The sequence below is a fragment of the Leptonychotes weddellii genome, chromosome 4, assembly GCF_054177405.1.
Source record: "Leptonychotes weddellii isolate Sample4059 chromosome 4, ASM5417740v2, whole genome shotgun sequence".
Classification (NCBI taxonomy): domain Eukaryota; kingdom Metazoa; phylum Chordata; class Mammalia; order Carnivora; family Phocidae; genus Leptonychotes; species Leptonychotes weddellii.
The window spans coordinates 118,665,192-118,675,959 of record NC_138372.1 but is presented as its reverse complement, the minus strand read 5'-3'; the positions used below and the strand labels follow the sequence as shown (position 1 = coordinate 118,675,959).

The following is a 10,768-nucleotide window of genomic DNA, read 5'->3' as shown; positions in this document are numbered from 1 at the left end:
AAAAAAAAAAAAACGTAATTAACACAATAACTGCTCTTAGTCAACTTACCTACTGAAGTTATTTATTTAGTGTGCTTTATTTTTGGTGAGTCCTCTTAATTTGTGCTGCAATTGGTTGTCTGGTTAACTTAGTTCTAGAAAAGTGATACCAAAGAATAAGTCCTAAGTTTTTTCCACATTTGAACTGATTTGCTTTATTCAGTTCTATAGCTCTAAACCATAACTCCAGCCATGGCCAGGATGCCAACAATTAATCAATCAACTAGCAGACCCTTGCTGAAGACCTACTACCATGTGTTCAAAATTGAGGAAGTTTCAATAGGCCTGAATACAATACACTTCCTAATGAATCCATGCCAGAAGGGACAAAGAAGACAAAGAGTCAAGCAAAATACTAATTTAGCAGGATTAGTACTTCATTACAACTGGAGAAAACTGGAAAACCAAGGAGTCAGAAATTCCATCTTTATTAAATGAGGTCATTATCTTTTATAGGTAATTCTACCCAAGTAGTAAACATCTGAATTTTATAATGATCGACATTTAAGTGAAGCAGAGCATTGGACAATTTCCAGCAAGTTGGGAAATTGGGAAGGGTGGGCAGCACACTGTGGACTACTTTGGTTCAATTAGGAAATTTTCCTTTTCTATTCTTACTTTGTCTCTTCGACATATTGGTAAAAACTGCTGTAAAGGTATAATTTTACATAGTGACAAGGTCATTGGTTTTACTCTTGCTGCTGCCATCTACTCTACATTTTTTAAAAAGTTAACAGTGATGATAGGGAAAAAAAAGCCCTATAAGCTTCTCTCTCTCTTTCTCTCTCTGACTCATAAGTAATCACCTTTCTCCATCTGAAACAAATTAACTCCTGGGGAGGAGATGTTCCAAGAGCTTTCACATAGTCGTTTCCAAGGAAACAGCTTCTTTTGTCCACATGCGTCCTGCAGTTCAGACAGTAGATTGCTTTGTATCATCAGACAAGAGTCTAGAGAAGCCAGCTAGTTTACATATATCTTAAAGTGTCAAAATCAAACTAATGATCCCATTGTAATCAGTACTGGATTACCATTTTAAAAAGTCTATTGAGACTGTAGGGGGTTGTAGAAAATGCTATGGGTGGAGTTTCAAAATATTATTTACTATGTTGGGCATAATCATAAAATGGCTTCATAAGAGGAACCTCCTCTTATCTGAGGAATATAACATCCTTCAGTCTTGTGGAGCCCTCTATTGGAAAGCTCTGTGTATCAAACTCAGAAAAAAGGTATTTTGTTTTCCAAAATCAACCAACTGAGCCACCCAGGCGGCTCTGTGTTAATTACGTTTTATGGAGCTTCTAAGCTCAGTGTGGTCTAATATGAGGAAGTGTATATTAATCTAAAATATTTCAAATTAAAATCAAAGCCAGAAGCCCCCACTATATATCATGGGACAAATAATACTGTATGTACTTGGATACATGGCATTGATAATATAATTTCTTATCTTTTTCTATAGATTTTCAGAAATGATTTCCAAAATCCATCCATCCTATCATCACTGTTAACTTTTTAAAAAATGTAGAGTAGATGGCAGCAGCAAAAGTAAAACCAGTGACCTTGTCACTATGTAAAATTATACCTTTACAGCAGTTTTTACCAATATGTCGAAGAGACAAAGTAAGAATAGAAAAGGAAAATTTCCTAATTGAACCAAATATAATAATTGGTAAATATTATTTTACTTTTTCTTACGAATTTATCTATATTTAAGCAGTTCAAGGTTCTTTATCTAAACAGCTGCTCTTAATTTGCTTGCTATTGTTTTCTGTCTGGAGCAGACAGTGTTGTTGAAGGCCCTTGATCTACATTCTTCCACATTGACAAAAAAGATTATTCTAACTGAATCTTTTTAACCTGAGGAATTGAGTAAGCTCTTTTTGACTGGAAAGTCTTCAAAAAACAAGCAAAATTCAAATTATGTGTTTCATTTTTTTGTTAATTATCTTGAGTTCTACTTTTAAAAACCTTATATCAATATATTTAAAATATATGAAAATAATAGAATAAGAAAAGATAATACTATCTTTAAGGTGACATGATGAAACTTTAAGCGTTACAAGATGAGAACTGTATTGACTTAGGCAAGAGGGATTACAATATCACCATGTAAAGAACAATGCCAAGGGAAAGTTCAAAATTCAGTATAAAGTCAAACAAAGAGTAATTTTCTGATTGTGAAAATTTTAAAAATATAAGATTTTATTTTATAAAATGTATCACTAGGGATAGGTTACCATAGGTTACTCCATATTAACTATGTAGTACAGAATTTATGGTAATGACATTTGAATAAAAATATACTACATTTAAATCATATTTATATAAGAATATAGGGATGTGAATTAGAGTTCTTTATAGTTTATGGTTTCTGACTTTTTTCTGGTGTAAATTAACCTAGGTACCTACAGAAGAGTTGTAGAATACAGGAAACACTTTGTAAATGTTTCATCATATTCAGAGGATGGCTATCTCAAAGATTGACTTTGAGACTGCGATATTTCTATGAGTGCAAGCAGAGTCTGTCACTGGTAGCAGCAATGGTAGGATCCAGCTTCTAGGTTTAGTGAGAAACATTAAAGTAGGGTGTTCATATCATTCATTGTCCAAATGAGAGTAAAAATATTGAGTATGCCATGGCAATAGCACAAATCAAAACTGTCTTGGGCTGACACCTATAGTCACACAATACACAACTCCAAATGTATCTGTTGAGTGAAGGCTTAGTTATTTGGGGCTGAAATAAAAGATAATATTGGAAATAATGATTATCTTAGGTTTTACAATATTTTTCCATTTTTTCACTAAATGGTTTATATATAAGCCACATATCTAGGGGCTCCATATTTTGAAATATGACTATACCAAAGGGCTATAATAATTCTGCTTACTGTTATGTAGCACTGATGACTACCCAAAGTATTCATTAATATTAAGAGAATAGTATATATTAAGAACATTACCTTGAAATCAAATTGGATTTGAATCCCACCTCCATGACTTAATGTTTGTCATTTAAGCACACTTTTCTCCACATATAAAGTAGATGTAGTGTCATATTCATGTCAAAAGATTGTTATGAGGATTTAATGAGATAATAAGTATAAATAACAATAAAATGCTGGATATATCACAAGCACTCCAAATGTGAAAAATATTATTATTTATTAACAGGAGCAACATTTATTCATTTAGTGCTTTTGAGTTTTCCAATAATCTTCATACACATGTTTTGAGATTTTCCCTTATGACTCTGATGTTTATATTATCTATTTGTATTTTACAAGTGAGGGCACTAATGTTCACAGAGATCATGTGATTTAACCAGTCTAGGGTCATATCATGAGATTTAAAACCTGGCAGCTATTTAAGGAAAGGAAGAGCAGGAAAGGTAAGTTGACTAGTTAGATGCACAACTAGACTAGAGTTCTTTCAAAGGTGTTTCAATATTTAAACTCATCTTTGGAGAAGGGACCAGAGCCTCTCTTTAAAAGAGGGTAAAGGTTCCTTAAGCAACTAATTGTGCCACTTACATACTTGGACTAGAATTAGGCTTCCCTACCCCTTCCCCTCTGAAGTATAGAACACCTGCTCACCAAAGGTTTCTATGAAATCCTGAGTAAAGTCTGCAGCCTGCACATTTGGAGGTGCAGTTGCACCTCTTAAATTGGCATTGACATTTGTTGGGGAACATTTAAACCACATAAACCTGCTATGCCTGGTACTGCTGTAATCTTGTGCAAGAACAAATTGCAAGCCAAAACGCAAGTCCTTCCGGTCTTTATCTTGCTTGCATAACTGAGTTCCTAAATTTGTCTTCATCTTCTCTCTCCTGACCTGCATCTTTCCATCATTATCACATAGCGGTTAAGAGTATGCTCAGGTACCAGACTTTCTGGCTTGAATCATTGGTTTTGCCTCTTACTGCCTTCACAAGTTTGGGCAAGTTGCTTAACCCTTTTGTGCCTCTCTTCTCTTATCTGTAAAACAGGCAAAATAGTATATACTCCATGGGTTCTTGTGATGATTTAAAATGAGATAACATTACATTTACGATTCTTGCAAGTATCTGGGTGATAGGAAGGATGTAAAATACTAAGTTTCATTATTATTCATACTCTTTCCACTTTCTAACAATTTCCTGATTTGATCCCCTTCCATCTGAGCCAGATATAATTTAATTTCATGATAAAGAAACCAACTATTCTAAACCAGTTCAGTCTTTTGTTAAGGTCAAAATCTGACCATGTGAAGAATTCTGCTTCCCCTATTATATCTTTAAATGGGGATTTACTTATTGTCCAAAATTCCGTACTTTGCACGCTAGGAGGAAAGAGTGTTAGAATTCTACTTCTTTCCTCCAAAGACAGTATTCCAACCCACTCATAGAAAAATGTCTTCTTTCGGTTTTTGGTGTTCTGCTGTTCTATCTTCCATCTCAATGCTGGTATCTAAGGCTTCCAGGTCAGATGCTATTGGTTGTACCTGGCTCGTCTTCTTTCACCTCTAAATACACTATCATCCAAGTTAGCTTCAATATCTATGCCGATCTGTCCAGTATTCTTGTATCACAATTTATTGCCTTTCTTAATGCCAATCACCTGCACCTCAATTCTACTGTAGCCAACCACACGCATTGTCATAACTTGGAACTGGTCACTGCTAAGAATTAGCCAACATTCCAAAATATACTCTACCACAACTTCCACCAAGCTCTTTCGCATTTTTATGCTTACACATCTTTTACCTTTTGGAGATACTTAGTTCATGATTTCCTCTCTTCTCCCCACTTTCTTCTCTCTCTCTCCCTCTGTCTTTTAGTCCCCTAAAACCTCATTACATAAACCACTAGATTGCTAATATCTCACTGCCTTGTCTATTTTTCTTCTAAACAAACTTAAAATTCTATATTACCCCCTGAAAACTTTCTAACTCTGATTTAGTCTACTTATTCAGCCTCTGTCTTACACCCTGTCTGCCAAGAATTTCTATACAGACAATAATTTGAATTGGCATCAGGATAGATTCATGGTCTTTAGTCTCAGCTGGAAACCCAATGCTGTCTTACTGAAATTTCTTAGGCCACAATAGAAATCCAGCTTCCATTTCTCAAAAGAGCCACTTTTAACCTTCATTACTCTCATTAAAATTCTTTTGTATAACACTGCCACAATCACACTAAGCAGAAAATTCTGCCTCCTAACTCAATAACTAAGTAAAGGCTGACAGGAATTCTTTCAATTCTTGGCCTTCCCTCACTAATAAACTCATCTACCTGGTAATAAATAATTTGAGTCAGGAATAGGAGTTTCTTGTGCAGGCTCAGAGCTTGCAGAGATGGGCTCTTTGTTGCCGAGGGGTTCTTTTTGTTCAATAACACAACTCTTACTGTTCCCTGACCACAGATGACTGTATCAGCGTATAACTCAAGTTGGGCCAATTAGATTATCTTTTCTGGGAATTTGAAATTTGGTTTCAGAGATCATAGGCAGTCTTGGATGAACGTTTGAACTGCCATATGTAAATTCAGGAGCCATATGCACACAGAAAGGCAGAGAAAGTAACATTGAAGCAGAGATACCAAAGGAAGCAGAGATGAGAGAACTACAATCCTGAAAAGAGTGATTTTGGATCTTGATGAGATTCTGATTTCTCTTTCCAGTCCCTAGTGAGGTGGGTCTCCTGCTTTGAGATTCTAGCAGATACCTCTGAAGCTTCTATCACCCTCCAGCCCCCTTTGTTTAAACTAGTTTGAATGGGTTGCAGTTACTTGCAACCAAAAAAATTTCTACTTAAGCAAATGTTCACATCAATTCATTCTCCTTCTCTCCAATTTCATAGAATAGTTTTTCTTCTATCATAGGTGAGTCCCTCTATATGTGCTCTGGATCCACTATTCTCTTATGCCACTGTTCATCAACACTCTCTCCCCTATGTCTTCAGCCTCACCTTTTATCTCTTTCCACTCAGAATATAAACATCCTTCACCACTACAGCCTTGAAAACAAGAAGCATGCACATGCATAGGGGGAGGGGCTGAGGGAGATGGAAAGAATCTCCAGCAGACTCATTGAGAGCTCCCCCTATGTGGGGCTCGATCTCACGATCCTGAGATCACGACCTGCCCCGAAATCAAGAGTTGGATGCTTAACTGACTGAGCCACCCGGATGCCCCAACAACATATCTTTCTTGAACTCTTGCTTCTCACAAACACTGCCATATTGTCACAATTACATTCAGTAGAAAACATTTTTCCCTCCACTGCCAAACTTCTGGGAAAAGCAGTCTAATCTCACAGTTTCCAATTACTTATCTTCTATTTATGTCTCAGCCACTGGTAATTTTTTTTCTGTTCTCAATGCCCTTCACTGGCAATTTTTAATTCTTAATTTTTTTAAAGATTTTATTTATTTATTTGACAGAGAGAGAGAGAGCACAAGCAGGGGGAACAGTAGGGGGAGAGGGAGAAGCAGGCTCCCCGCCAAGCAGGGAGCCTGATGTGGGACTTGATCCCAGGACCCTGAGTTCATGACCTGAGCTGAAGGCAGATGCTTAACCATCTGAGCCACCCAGGCGCCCCTAATTCTTATTTTTTTTTCTGATATTTTACAGCATTTGACATAGGTTAACTCCCCTTCTCTTAAAACCAGCTCTTTCCTTGTTTCTGACATATTATAGTCTATACTACACACATTCTTCTTTGTGAACTGATCCTTACTAATTTTAATGACACAGAATTGTAAATGTAGAGCTCAGATCTCTCTTCTAAATTCTAGTCACATATATAAATATACACATATATATATTTCTCGCATACAAGCCAGAAATCTCAATGTCTTCCAGGAGCTTGGGATTGCTAAAAATTCTTCTTAATTGATCTCTCTACCTTTACTTTAATTCTCCTCTAATCCAGGATTTAAACTGTTGGCAGATAACCTTTCCATATTGCATATCTAATCACCTGTGCTCAGACCTGCTGCTAACAGTATTAGGTTCGGAACAAGAGTGCAAATGGGGGCTCACACACTACATGTCTAAATATTTAAAAGTGATGGACAACTATAACAAAATGTTAAATAGAATAAACTATATCCTCCTACCTTAAAAAATATGCTTTCATTGCAACAAAATCACAATATATAGTTCAAAGCTATTTTTTCTATGTAATGTTTGGCAGATTATCAGAAAACTGAATGAATCATTACTGCCTGTGTCTAGGTTTTCTGATGTTGGGATGATAATATTTATGTAAGAAATAAAAGCATACAAAATTATTGTATATTTTTTTCAATAAATTTTATGTTTCTTGACTTTATTTTGGCAAAATCACAAATTATATTATTAGCAGGATTTTCTCATAATTTGTGTGCTATTGATAGTAATACCAAATTAGAAAGCTTCCTTTGAATTTGCTATAGCTCTTAAATAGCTTTTTATTAATGATTTGGAGAAATTTCTCTCCTGAAACAATAGCAACTGGAACTGTCAATAAAATTCTGAAAGAAATACTTAAATCAGAGATGAACAATGAATTTTGCATATAATATTCAAACTCTGAAGTGGGATTACACATGATAAATTATTATTGCAGTAACTATTACAAAAATCTTAATTTTATTTTATAAATCAATATTAACCATATCACAATTTTGCCTTCTTTTAAAGCAATATCTACACATTAATATAAAACTTTATATCACATGCATACCTCTTTTATGGTGTATCACTTACTTCTTAGCCAATTTTAAAAGTTATAAATTGCTTAATAATGCAAAATGCTCCTCTGTTGCTATATGCAACTATTGCATATATCATATTATTTTGTGAGTGCTTCCATACCTTGAATTGAAATACAATAAGCAAGAAAATGGATGCTTAGCACAACTGGAAAGCAACAAAATAATTCCAAGTATTCATTATATTTATGATACCTGAAGGGAAGGATTTGACAAGTTGATGAAAATTTGCTTTTTTTTTTTACCTAAATATTTTTGCAGCTCCAATTCTGGTCATACTTCAAAGTAGTGTCTACCTACAACATTAATAATAGCACAACCTATAATCCTCCATGGCTTTTAGATGTGGTCACCTTTCATTTTGAGAATGTGTGGGAAAAAAAATATGTAAAGAAGCACTTTCCTGGAGCCTGAATGGGTGTAGTCACAAGAGTAGAAGTTCAGTTCAGATTACAAATAACGGAAGTTAGGGTGACCAAACTTTCTGATTTGCCTGGAACAGAGGGGAATTCCTGGGATATAGAAATTTCAGTGCTGAAATGAGAAAGTTCCAGGCAAATTAGGATGAGTTGATGGCTCTACTAGAAGGTCCATATATTTTAAAATAAAATTTGTGTATGTTTGTAATATGTGTTGCTCCAGGTTAGCGATCCATCTTGCCCATGTCTAAGAGTGGTACTGTCTATGTCACTCCTTTGCTGGAACTCTTTGATCCTTCCTCATTTACAACAGGATAAAATCCAAACACCTAAGACATTAGGCATGACGCTTCCCGCTCCTTCTCATCTTTCTAGAGTTATCTGTCATTGCTCCTTCAATCCATACCTTTGCTCTATGCTAAACTTCTCATACTTCCTAAACCAGTTATGTATTTTCATACTCCCATATCTCTGCACATGGTCTTGTCTTCTGGGAATGTTCTTTCTCCAATTTATTGCTTGGGCCATTTCTACTTACTCTTGAAATCCCTTATCAAACATCACCTCTTCTCAGGAAACAATCTATAATCACCCCCCTGGTCTCAGTATAGCATAGTGCTTAAGAACATGGGTTCTGAAATCAGCCTGCCCACATTCAGATCCTAGCCCTACCACTAACTAGGTATGTAACCTTCAGCAAATAATTTAGCCTCCCTGTGCCTCAAGCCCCTTGTCTGTAAAATAGAAATTGGAATAATACCTCCCCATGCAGTTGTTGTGAGAATGAAAAAAAAAAAAACAACAAAAAACCCTGAGAATAATCCTCCTAATACATAACACATATTAAATAAATGTTAATTCATTATAATGCCATCCAGACACTATGATTGACTCATAGTGGATAATCAATACCTATTTTTGAATGCCTGGGAGAAGTTTCTGCTTTCTTGAAGATTCACATGTCACAATGGAATAGAAACAAGGGAACTGATCTAGATGTAAATTTTACCCCAGAGTCTCCAGTGATCAGGCCATTGGTGTCCAGATGACCTGAAAGTTAAAATTAGGACTCCAGAAATGGTCTAAAAATACAAATATTTCCATTTAGAATTTGGAGTACAACTTTAGAGAATTCAGGAACAGTTATCAGATGAATGAATGGGTGTCATTTAAAGGATACATCCTGTAAGTTAGGAACTCAGACCCTAATTCATGAGGGAAAGGAGTCAGTTTTAGGGAGGAAGACAGAAAAAAAAAAAAAAACGGGGTAGAGAGTCCCATTATCATTCACAAATGTTGATTGCTATTGTATTCTAGAAACTATGCCAGAGTTGAAGTTTCATTAGATGGAAACTGTAGTACTCATTCAGAGGGTTGGTTCAAGTTTAGTAGCACTGTGACTTGAAGCATATCTGCCCTGGCTATGATAACTGGTAATGCTATTTACTAGACCTCATTTGCAAGGAGGTAGACAAACTGAACAATGTAGGAGCCCAGCAGATGTCTGTGAGTCACTGGATTTGAGGAATAAGAATCTGCTTTTGGCTGTTAGACTGTTCCACATCTCAGCCAAGATTGTCTCTTAAATTGGATTGTGCTAAGTATAAGACGGAAGGGCATTACTAAGCCCACATGTATGGAGCTAGGTATTGGCAAAGTCTCTGGAAATGAAGCAGAGACCTTTTAAGTAGCTATGTCAGAACTTCAGTTCTGAATTTTGAATCTTGTGCTTTTACCATTTTAAAACATACCAGGCATCATTATTTACTGGAATAAATGTGTTCCAGGGAATAAAAGTGGAGTAAATTGTATTTCTACTAAACCCATTTTCAACATTTTGTCTTATAAATGTGGTGACATGTTTCTACCAGCACAGAAAGGGAGGACATTTCAGCATCTACATTTAAATGTAGATAACAGTTATTTCATTTTAACCTTACAAAATCCTGAAAGATAGGGAAGGAAGCTATATATTTTTTCCTCCTGTTCTCTGTGTAGAAAGGAAAATGAAGCACATTGGGGTCAAGTAATTTGTCAAAGGTCACCAAGTGAGTTGGTGAGACTAACACTCTTCCAATATGCTTTCCACCAGACCATGTTAGACCTAAAAGGTCATGGATACACACTTGTTTCCAGTCTGAATTGCATTTTGGAGTGTGGAACCAGGTGACTAATGGAGAAATAGTGTTTGGATACCATGTTGTTGAGCTTGGAAGAAACAGTCCTATTTAAGCCAATGACTGAAACTGAGGGAATAACCTGATGGAAGACTTAATGTTCCAAAGCCAAGTGTTGCCTGCCTATGTCAAGATACATGCAGTTTTACCTCTGCACTAAAGAGAGAAACATCTGTTACAATGGAGCTACTCCAATGCAAGGGAGATGAGAAAAATGTTGATTAGAACACTGACAATAGCCAGCTAATTTCATAAAAATGCACTATTGCATAAAAATAATTTGCCAGGTTATAAAAACTGCTGGATTAACCAGGTGGCATTGTTGGATGCAAATCTTGCTTTTCCCTTTGCACAGTAGATATTTAAATGTCAACAGATGATTCTTTTTTTTTT

At 35.7% G+C, this 10,768-nt stretch overlaps 1 pseudogene; it reads left to right on the top strand.

Moving 5' to 3' along the window:
• Positions 1-1,572: 1,572 nt before the first annotated feature.
• LOC102736110 (DDB1- and CUL4-associated factor 13 pseudogene) overlaps positions 1,573-10,768 on the top strand; it is a 94,008-nt pseudogene continuing 84,812 nt past the window's right edge.